Source organism: Sus scrofa, chromosome 2 (genome assembly GCF_000003025.6).
Source record: "Sus scrofa isolate TJ Tabasco breed Duroc chromosome 2, Sscrofa11.1, whole genome shotgun sequence".
NCBI classification, from domain to species: Eukaryota; Metazoa; Chordata; class Mammalia; order Artiodactyla; family Suidae; genus Sus; species Sus scrofa.
In genome coordinates, this window is record NC_010444.4 from 63,370,621 (window position 1) to 63,377,967 (window position 7,347).

At 37.2% G+C, this 7,347-nt stretch overlaps 1 pseudogene; it reads left to right on the forward strand.

The window, feature by feature from the left end:
• Nucleotides 6,422–7,347, forward strand: LOC100738800 (annotated as a pseudogene).

The following is a 7,347-nucleotide window of genomic DNA, read 5'->3' on the forward strand; positions in this document are numbered from 1 at the left end:
AATCCAAACAGGTTGCTCAATATTCTACATTGGAAAAACTCTAGCTCAGGGTTAGACCTCTGGAAGTCAGTAGAAGTAATGGAGATAGAGTAATATAAATTGAATTCACCCAGCTCACTGTCCAGTCTCATTGGAATAGAGAGTCAACAGGGAAATTTATTTCTTTCTGTCCAGATCATTTTCCCTGAGGAAAACCATCACTTAGAGGTGGTAGTAACAAGAGAGCAATGTGCTTAATGAGCAGGCATAGGGAGCTGTAAATAACCCTCTGCTGCAGCCCCTCAGCCATGCAGCCTTGGACTGGACAGGACATGGTTGTTGCCGTTGGATGCCAAAGACTGGCTGAGACACTGAAACGTGACATCTTCTCACATTTCTTGTCTGGAAACAGAACTGGAGTCTCCATCACCTACCATACAGAGAAGATTGTTGTTTTCCAAGTGGAAATATTCCTTTTAGAGACTCCATCCACGTGAGTTAAATAGCCCTGTAGTACTGCAGGAGAAGATGAAGAGAATGAAACCCAATAATGTTTAGCTGAGGTCACCTGAGGCCATTCCAGGCTAGTGAAGAACCTAGTGTTTGCTGTGGTGGTTTGCTGACATGGCTAATAAATTTGTGTATTTATTTATGGTACATAACAGATAAGTGAATATTGAACTCAGCAATACAAGGGTCTGTGTTAACAATTAATTTACAATAATGAAAGCCCAAATAGATGTGGAATGAAAGGCATAAAGGGCTTCCAATAAAACTAGAACTTGAGACTAAGGGTCTTTGCAATTAATCGGAGGAGAAAAGTAAACTGTTAGCTGTAGAGGGATATACAGTGAAGTGAGGACATTTCTTTCTACTTTTAAGATGGGTTGGAGTTCCCATCTTGGTGCAGCAGAAATGAATCTGACTAGGAACCATGAGGTTGTGAGTTTGATCCCTGGCCTCAGTGGATTAAGGATCCGGCATTGCCTTGAGTTTTGGTGCAGATTGCAGACACAGCTTGGATCTGGCATTGCTGTGGCTCTGGCATAGGCTGGCAGCAACAACTCCATTTGGACCCCAGCCTGGGAACCTCCAAATGCTGTGGGTGCAGCCCTAAAAAGACAAAAGACAAAAAAAAAAAAAAAAGATGGGTCATATCAGACATTTCCATTTAATGAGAAAGAACCAGAGGAAAGAGTACTTTCAATTTCATCCTTGAAATAGCATAGTATGAGACATTCCTATCACAGAATCTTATCTTTCTTGAGTATTCAAATGAAATTTTAATTATATGAGAAGGGGTATGCAAGTGAGCTTACGTTGCAACTATTTCATTACCTGTGACGCTGAATATAATTGTGGATTAGTTAGCCACTTACCGTTCCTATTGAAAATTGTGGCACATTTGGCATTTGGATAGTGGGGGTCAGAGTGTTATTATTCCTATGTTGATTACACTCTTTAATATCAAAAAAACATTTTTTTCACCAACTTTGCAATTTGCCATTTAGGTTTTTTTCATGTATGTATGAATGTTTGTGATGATTATGTGAGAGTTTATAAGTTTTGTGTGGTAAGTTTATAAGTTTATAAGTTTGTCATGTTATATCCCCTTATTTGCTTTTTAACTTTTATAACAAGAAATTGAACACTTTGATATTCTTCATTTTTAACATTGCTTTCAAAACAAATGAAAGTGAATGCTCTTCTCTTCTGCATACTTATTGCTAATAAATGTCATCTGTAATTTGACACTTGAACAATACGGGTTTGAACTGCACACAGATTTAATTCAATAAAAAGTACTACATAATTGGTGATTGGTTAAGTCTGCAGGTGTGAAACAGCAGATATAGAGGGCTGGTTATGGGATTTGAGCATGCATGGAATTTGTTAACCCCTAAAGAGTCCTGGAACCAATCCCTCAATAGCAAGAGGCTGCTCACTATACATATTTCTAACTAATTTTCACATTTCTATTATTGTTTATTGTTACTTTTGGACTTTTGGCTATTGGATCTATTTCTAAAAGTTGCATCACCTTTAGTCACCATTTAGAAAGTATGCTTTAGATTTGGCTAATGATTACACTTATCCTCCATAAGCATATTTGTATCCCTAAATCATTACATAAGAAATTAAAGTTTAGATATTTCATAATCCCCACATTTTAAAAGAATTTTAAATGCGTATTTTTTAATTTCTGAGTTTTTGACAATCTAATCTAAATTAGTGACACATGTTGATGTCATTACATTGTCATTCTAAATGTCTTCTTTCAGAAGCTGATTTTGAATTTACTTCAATTTTGTTTCACATGATTGTTTTGAACTACTATACTCAACCTAATTGCATTTTCACTTTCATTCTTTCTTTCCAAAATCTTCATCTCTTTCAAAGCTATTCTATGTTATGCATATATACACTTTTAATTCAAGTGTGTGATAAGAACACTGCACATCATCATAAATGCTCCTTATTTTTCAGAGCTACATTTTTCCCTACATTTTCTCCCTCATTCCTTCTTAACTCAGTACAACCATATAGACGTCTTCCAATCAACTGCAGTAATGACTCCCTATTACAATGTCTGCATAACATTTCACACTGTGGCTATGCTATTTATATGTTTGATAGGCTTTCTTATTGCTTGGTATAAATTTGTATTATAGCAATGCTATAAAATAGTTTCAGGATACTTAAGTGAAAACTATCTTTCTCAACAGAGGGTGATTTTTGTCCCAGTAGAACACTGAGCCATATCTGGAGATATTTTTAGGTGTCACAATGCATAGGGAAAGGCAGAAGCAAAGATGTTATTAAACATCCTCCAATGCACAGGATGGAAACAAACACAGAGAATAATCTGGCCCATAATGGCAATAAGGCCAAGATTGAGAAATATTGAGTTAAAGAATACCTGTATAGTTAATTCTTATAGATGTCTTCAGAATGTTGCCCCAAGATGTGACAATTCAACTAGAAAAATTAGAGAATACTCCATTTACTATAGTTTGACCATTCTACCAGAAAAAAATAGAGACTATTCTATTTACCACAAATTTAAAAGTTACAACTACAGCAAGTAATCAATGAAGCAAGTCTATAAGTTTCCTACCCCCTCAGGAATGTAGGTGTGCCTGGGGGAGGGAGTGGGAGGGATTGGTAGTTGGAGTTAATGAATGCAAACTGTTGCTTTTGGAATGGATTAACAATGAGATCCTTCTGTGTATCACTGAGAACTATGTCTAGATACATACAATGGAGCATGACAATGGGAGAAAAAATTATGTGTACATGTATGTGTAACTGGGTTCCCATGGTGTACAGTGGGAAAAAAATATGTTGGGGGAAATAACAATAAAAATTTATTAAAAAATTTAAAAAATAGAAAAGAAAATTCTTCTTGTTTCTTAAAATATTACCAATTTTGAGAAAGTATTCACATCTTTGGTCACTGTGTTAATTTGCTTATTATTATTTTAAGTGCATATATTATATGAACTTTTCTATAATTATTGCAATCATCATTTAAAATAATTTTAATAGACAGTTATTTCTCTGTTGACTTTTGGTTAGGTATTTGGGGCCATAAAATAGTTTCAGTTTTTATTTTGTTAAATATGTCTATCTTCTGGCTTCTGAGTGTCTTGCTTTAATTATGATGTTTTGCCCTCATGTAGATTTTGTATGTAGTTTTCAAGATATGAATCTAAAATATAATGGTTACACTTACACTAAGGATTTATGCCTTCAGATTTTTTGTTAGATGTGTGAGATTGGGAACCACTTCATTTCTCCCACATAGAAAGACATCTATGCCAGCTTTTATTCAAAAGTCCAAATTTTCCAAATAAACTGAAATAAAACCTTGTCATATATTAACTGTCCATATTTACTGAGACCTAATCCTGATGCACTCCTGATGCATTCAACAGGTGATAACATAACATCTGCCAAATAGAAACTTCTATGATGTTTATATGTTATATTATTACATGTAAACATCTTTGGTAGTTTAATCATTAGTCAGATTGAGTTTCTAAATTTCTTTCTATTGTATATCATATTTCGGTTAGTCTTAAGGCTCTGTTCAGTTTCGCTTAACTCAGTTGTTTGAAAACTATTCTATTTAACCTAGTTTTATGTCCTATATCTCACTTTTTATTCATAACTTCTCATTTTATTACATTGGTTTCTTTTTGTTGTTGTTGTTGTTTTGCCTTTTCTAGGGCCACTCCCATGGCGTATGGCGGTTCCCAGGCTAGGGTCCAATCAGAGCTATAGCCGCCTGCCTATGCCAGAGCCACAGCAACTCAGGATCCAGCTGCATCTGTGACCCACACCACAGCTCAGCTCAGGGCAATGCCGAATCCCCAAACCACTGAGCAAGGCCAGGGATTGAACCCACATCCTCTCAGTTCCTAGTCCGATTCATTAACTAATGAGCCATGACAGGAACTCCATACATTATTTTCTATATATTCACATATCTGTCAGAAAATATAAAAACGTGGACAAAGCTGGTAAAATACTTGCTTCTTTGGTAACTGCATTGTAATGGAGAAGACAGAGTACATGAAATAAATGTATGATGTAATATTCTCAGACGAATCTCATTAAGAAAATTAATCAGATAAGAGGGTGGATTGGCATGGTGTCTGTGATATTTTACAGAGTGTTGTCTGGGGAGGCCTTTGAATCTTGGACAAGGAACAGACCCATGACTAGTTGTGCCCATTGGACTTGTCAGAAAAGAGATCAAAACCCAAAGTGCAAGAATAACAAATTAAGGTGCCACCTATGAAAGGTGAGAAAGGGGTTTGCCTCATCCTCTGTTGTGCTATGTGTAGACCAACTGGTTAAATAAATATGGAATATGCACAAGAAAGTCAAGTCTTCTGCTCTCTGATAATCAAATGCCCAAATTTTAAAAAGTGAAGTGTGATGTATGGAGTTTACTATATTTACTCACTTTTCCCTTGTGATGTTCAATCTGTAGGGTGGTATAAACCATGAAGATACCACTACTTTTCTCTTTTGCACGTATTTTTTCCTCCTTTCTTATTTTTCCCTGGTTATCTGTGAGATGTGATCTGGATTGTATGGCACCAGAACAAAGCATTTACTTCCTCACAATCTCTCAGAACAACTGAGATTGTTAAATGTATTCCTCTTCATGTCTGTTTGATATATCTCTCTCTTTCTCTCTCTCTCTCTCTCTCTCTCTCTCTCTCTCTCTCTCTCTCTTTAATTCCTTTATATATAGGAAAGAAAATGACCAAACCAAAATGGACGACCCATAAGGTTACCTGTATATGGGAAGCTTAAGGATAGGAATTTCTATTTCCACATAATTTATGAGAGAGGTAACATGATCAGACCAATTCTGCTGTATGTACTCATATTTTAAACAGTGTTGGGGGTTATAAGGATATGGAAGTAACACATACCAGGAAGCCATGATGTTACATGGGGTTTGTGTGTGTGTGCGTGTGTGTGTGTCTGTCTGTGCGTCTGTAAACTTTGCAGAGTGAGAACAATTCTCAAGACAGGGGTACATGCATTCATATATTCCAAGGTCATACCTATAACACAGAGAACCAGCCCACAATCAACATTTGGTAGCAAAGGACATCTGTTTCACTGTAGGGAATTCTGTGGCAACCATGTAATAAAGCTCAAAAGGTACATAATATAAAGGGGAGATTCCCTGTGTCTTTAAGTTTAAGCACCATTGAAGTCCCCCCTTTCTTCAAAATTCACAAACAATATCACTCATTGCTCTCCCTCTTTCTTAATACTCTCCCCATGATGGCTCTGTGTTTTGGATTTTAACATCTCAAGCATATTCCTCAGGGCCTTTGAAGTGGCTGGTGCCTCTGCCAGGCACACACTTCCCTACAAATGTTAAGGTTCCTGCTTTCTCTTCCTTGAGGTCTCTGTTCACATGTCACCTAATTTGACAGTCTTGCCACAACACCCAGTGAAACAAAACACCTTATAGCCACTCTCTGCTTTAAACTTTCCTTGTTTACTTCATAACACCTGTCACCATCTGATATACTATGAAATTTTTTATATTTATTTATATTTTTTCATCATAATTAAATTGTAGCCATTTTTGTTTTTCAGCAATCTGAACCTACTGACTAGACTGAATAAAACTGGGTCCACACTGAGCAAATGCCCCTCAAATTCATGAAAAAAATTGTCTAATTAAACTGTTGAATATATAATCAATTAAGGGAAATGCTGATTTTGGAGGAAAATTCTTAATCAGAGATGAAACCAGGATATCCACTGAGAGGGACCACATCTATGCAAAAAAAAATATTTAAATTGTTTCTTGACTACAAACATAAACTGTAGCATCTTGTAATGCTCATTTCTGTAAAATTAATCATGCTGTTTTTCCTTTTCTTGGTAGTCACCTCCACCCATGGACACAGGGAATAACACACAAACTTCAGAAATTTTTCTTCTGGGATTCTCAGAGGAACCAGAACCGCAGCTCCTCATATATGGGCTTTTTCTCTCCATGTACCTGATCATGGTGTTTGGAAACCTGCTCATCATCCTGGCCGTGAGCTCACACTCCCACCTCCACACACCCATGTACATATTTCTTTCTAACCTGTCCTTTGTAGACATCTGTTTCATCTCCATCACCATCCCAAAGGTGCTGTGGAACATCCAGATGCAGAGCAAAGTTATCACCTATTCAGGCTGCATCACTCAGATGTACTTTTTCACACTCTTTGCAGGACTGGATGATTTCCTCCTGACCATGATGGCTTATGACTGGTTTGTGGCCATCTGCCACCCCTGCATTACACGGTCATCATGAACCCCCAGCTCTGTGGGCTACTGGTCCTGGTTTCCTGGACCATGAGTGTTCTTGTTACAACTGTCCTTCTGCAAAGACTTGGAAATCCCTCACTTTTTCTGTGAACTCAGACAGATGGTCCAATCTGCCTGTTCTGACATGTTTCTTAATAACTAGTGATGTATTTTGCAGTTGGGCTGCTTGGTGTTGGTCCCCTGGCTGGTATCCTTTACTCTTACTCAAAGATAGTTTCTTCCATACATGGACTCTCATCAGGTCAGGGGAAGTATAAGGCATTTTCCACTTGTGCATCTCACCTCTCAGTTGTCTCCTTATTTTATTGTACCTGCTTAGGAGTCTACTTCAGCTCTGCTGCTACCAAAAGCTCACAGTGAAGTGCAACAGCCTCGGTGATGTACACTGTGGTCACACCCATGCTGAACCCCTTCATCTGTAGTCTGAGGAACAAAGACATAAAGGGTGCTCTGAAAAGAACATGTGGAGAAAATACAATAAAAGGGCCATTTTTCCTAGGGTGA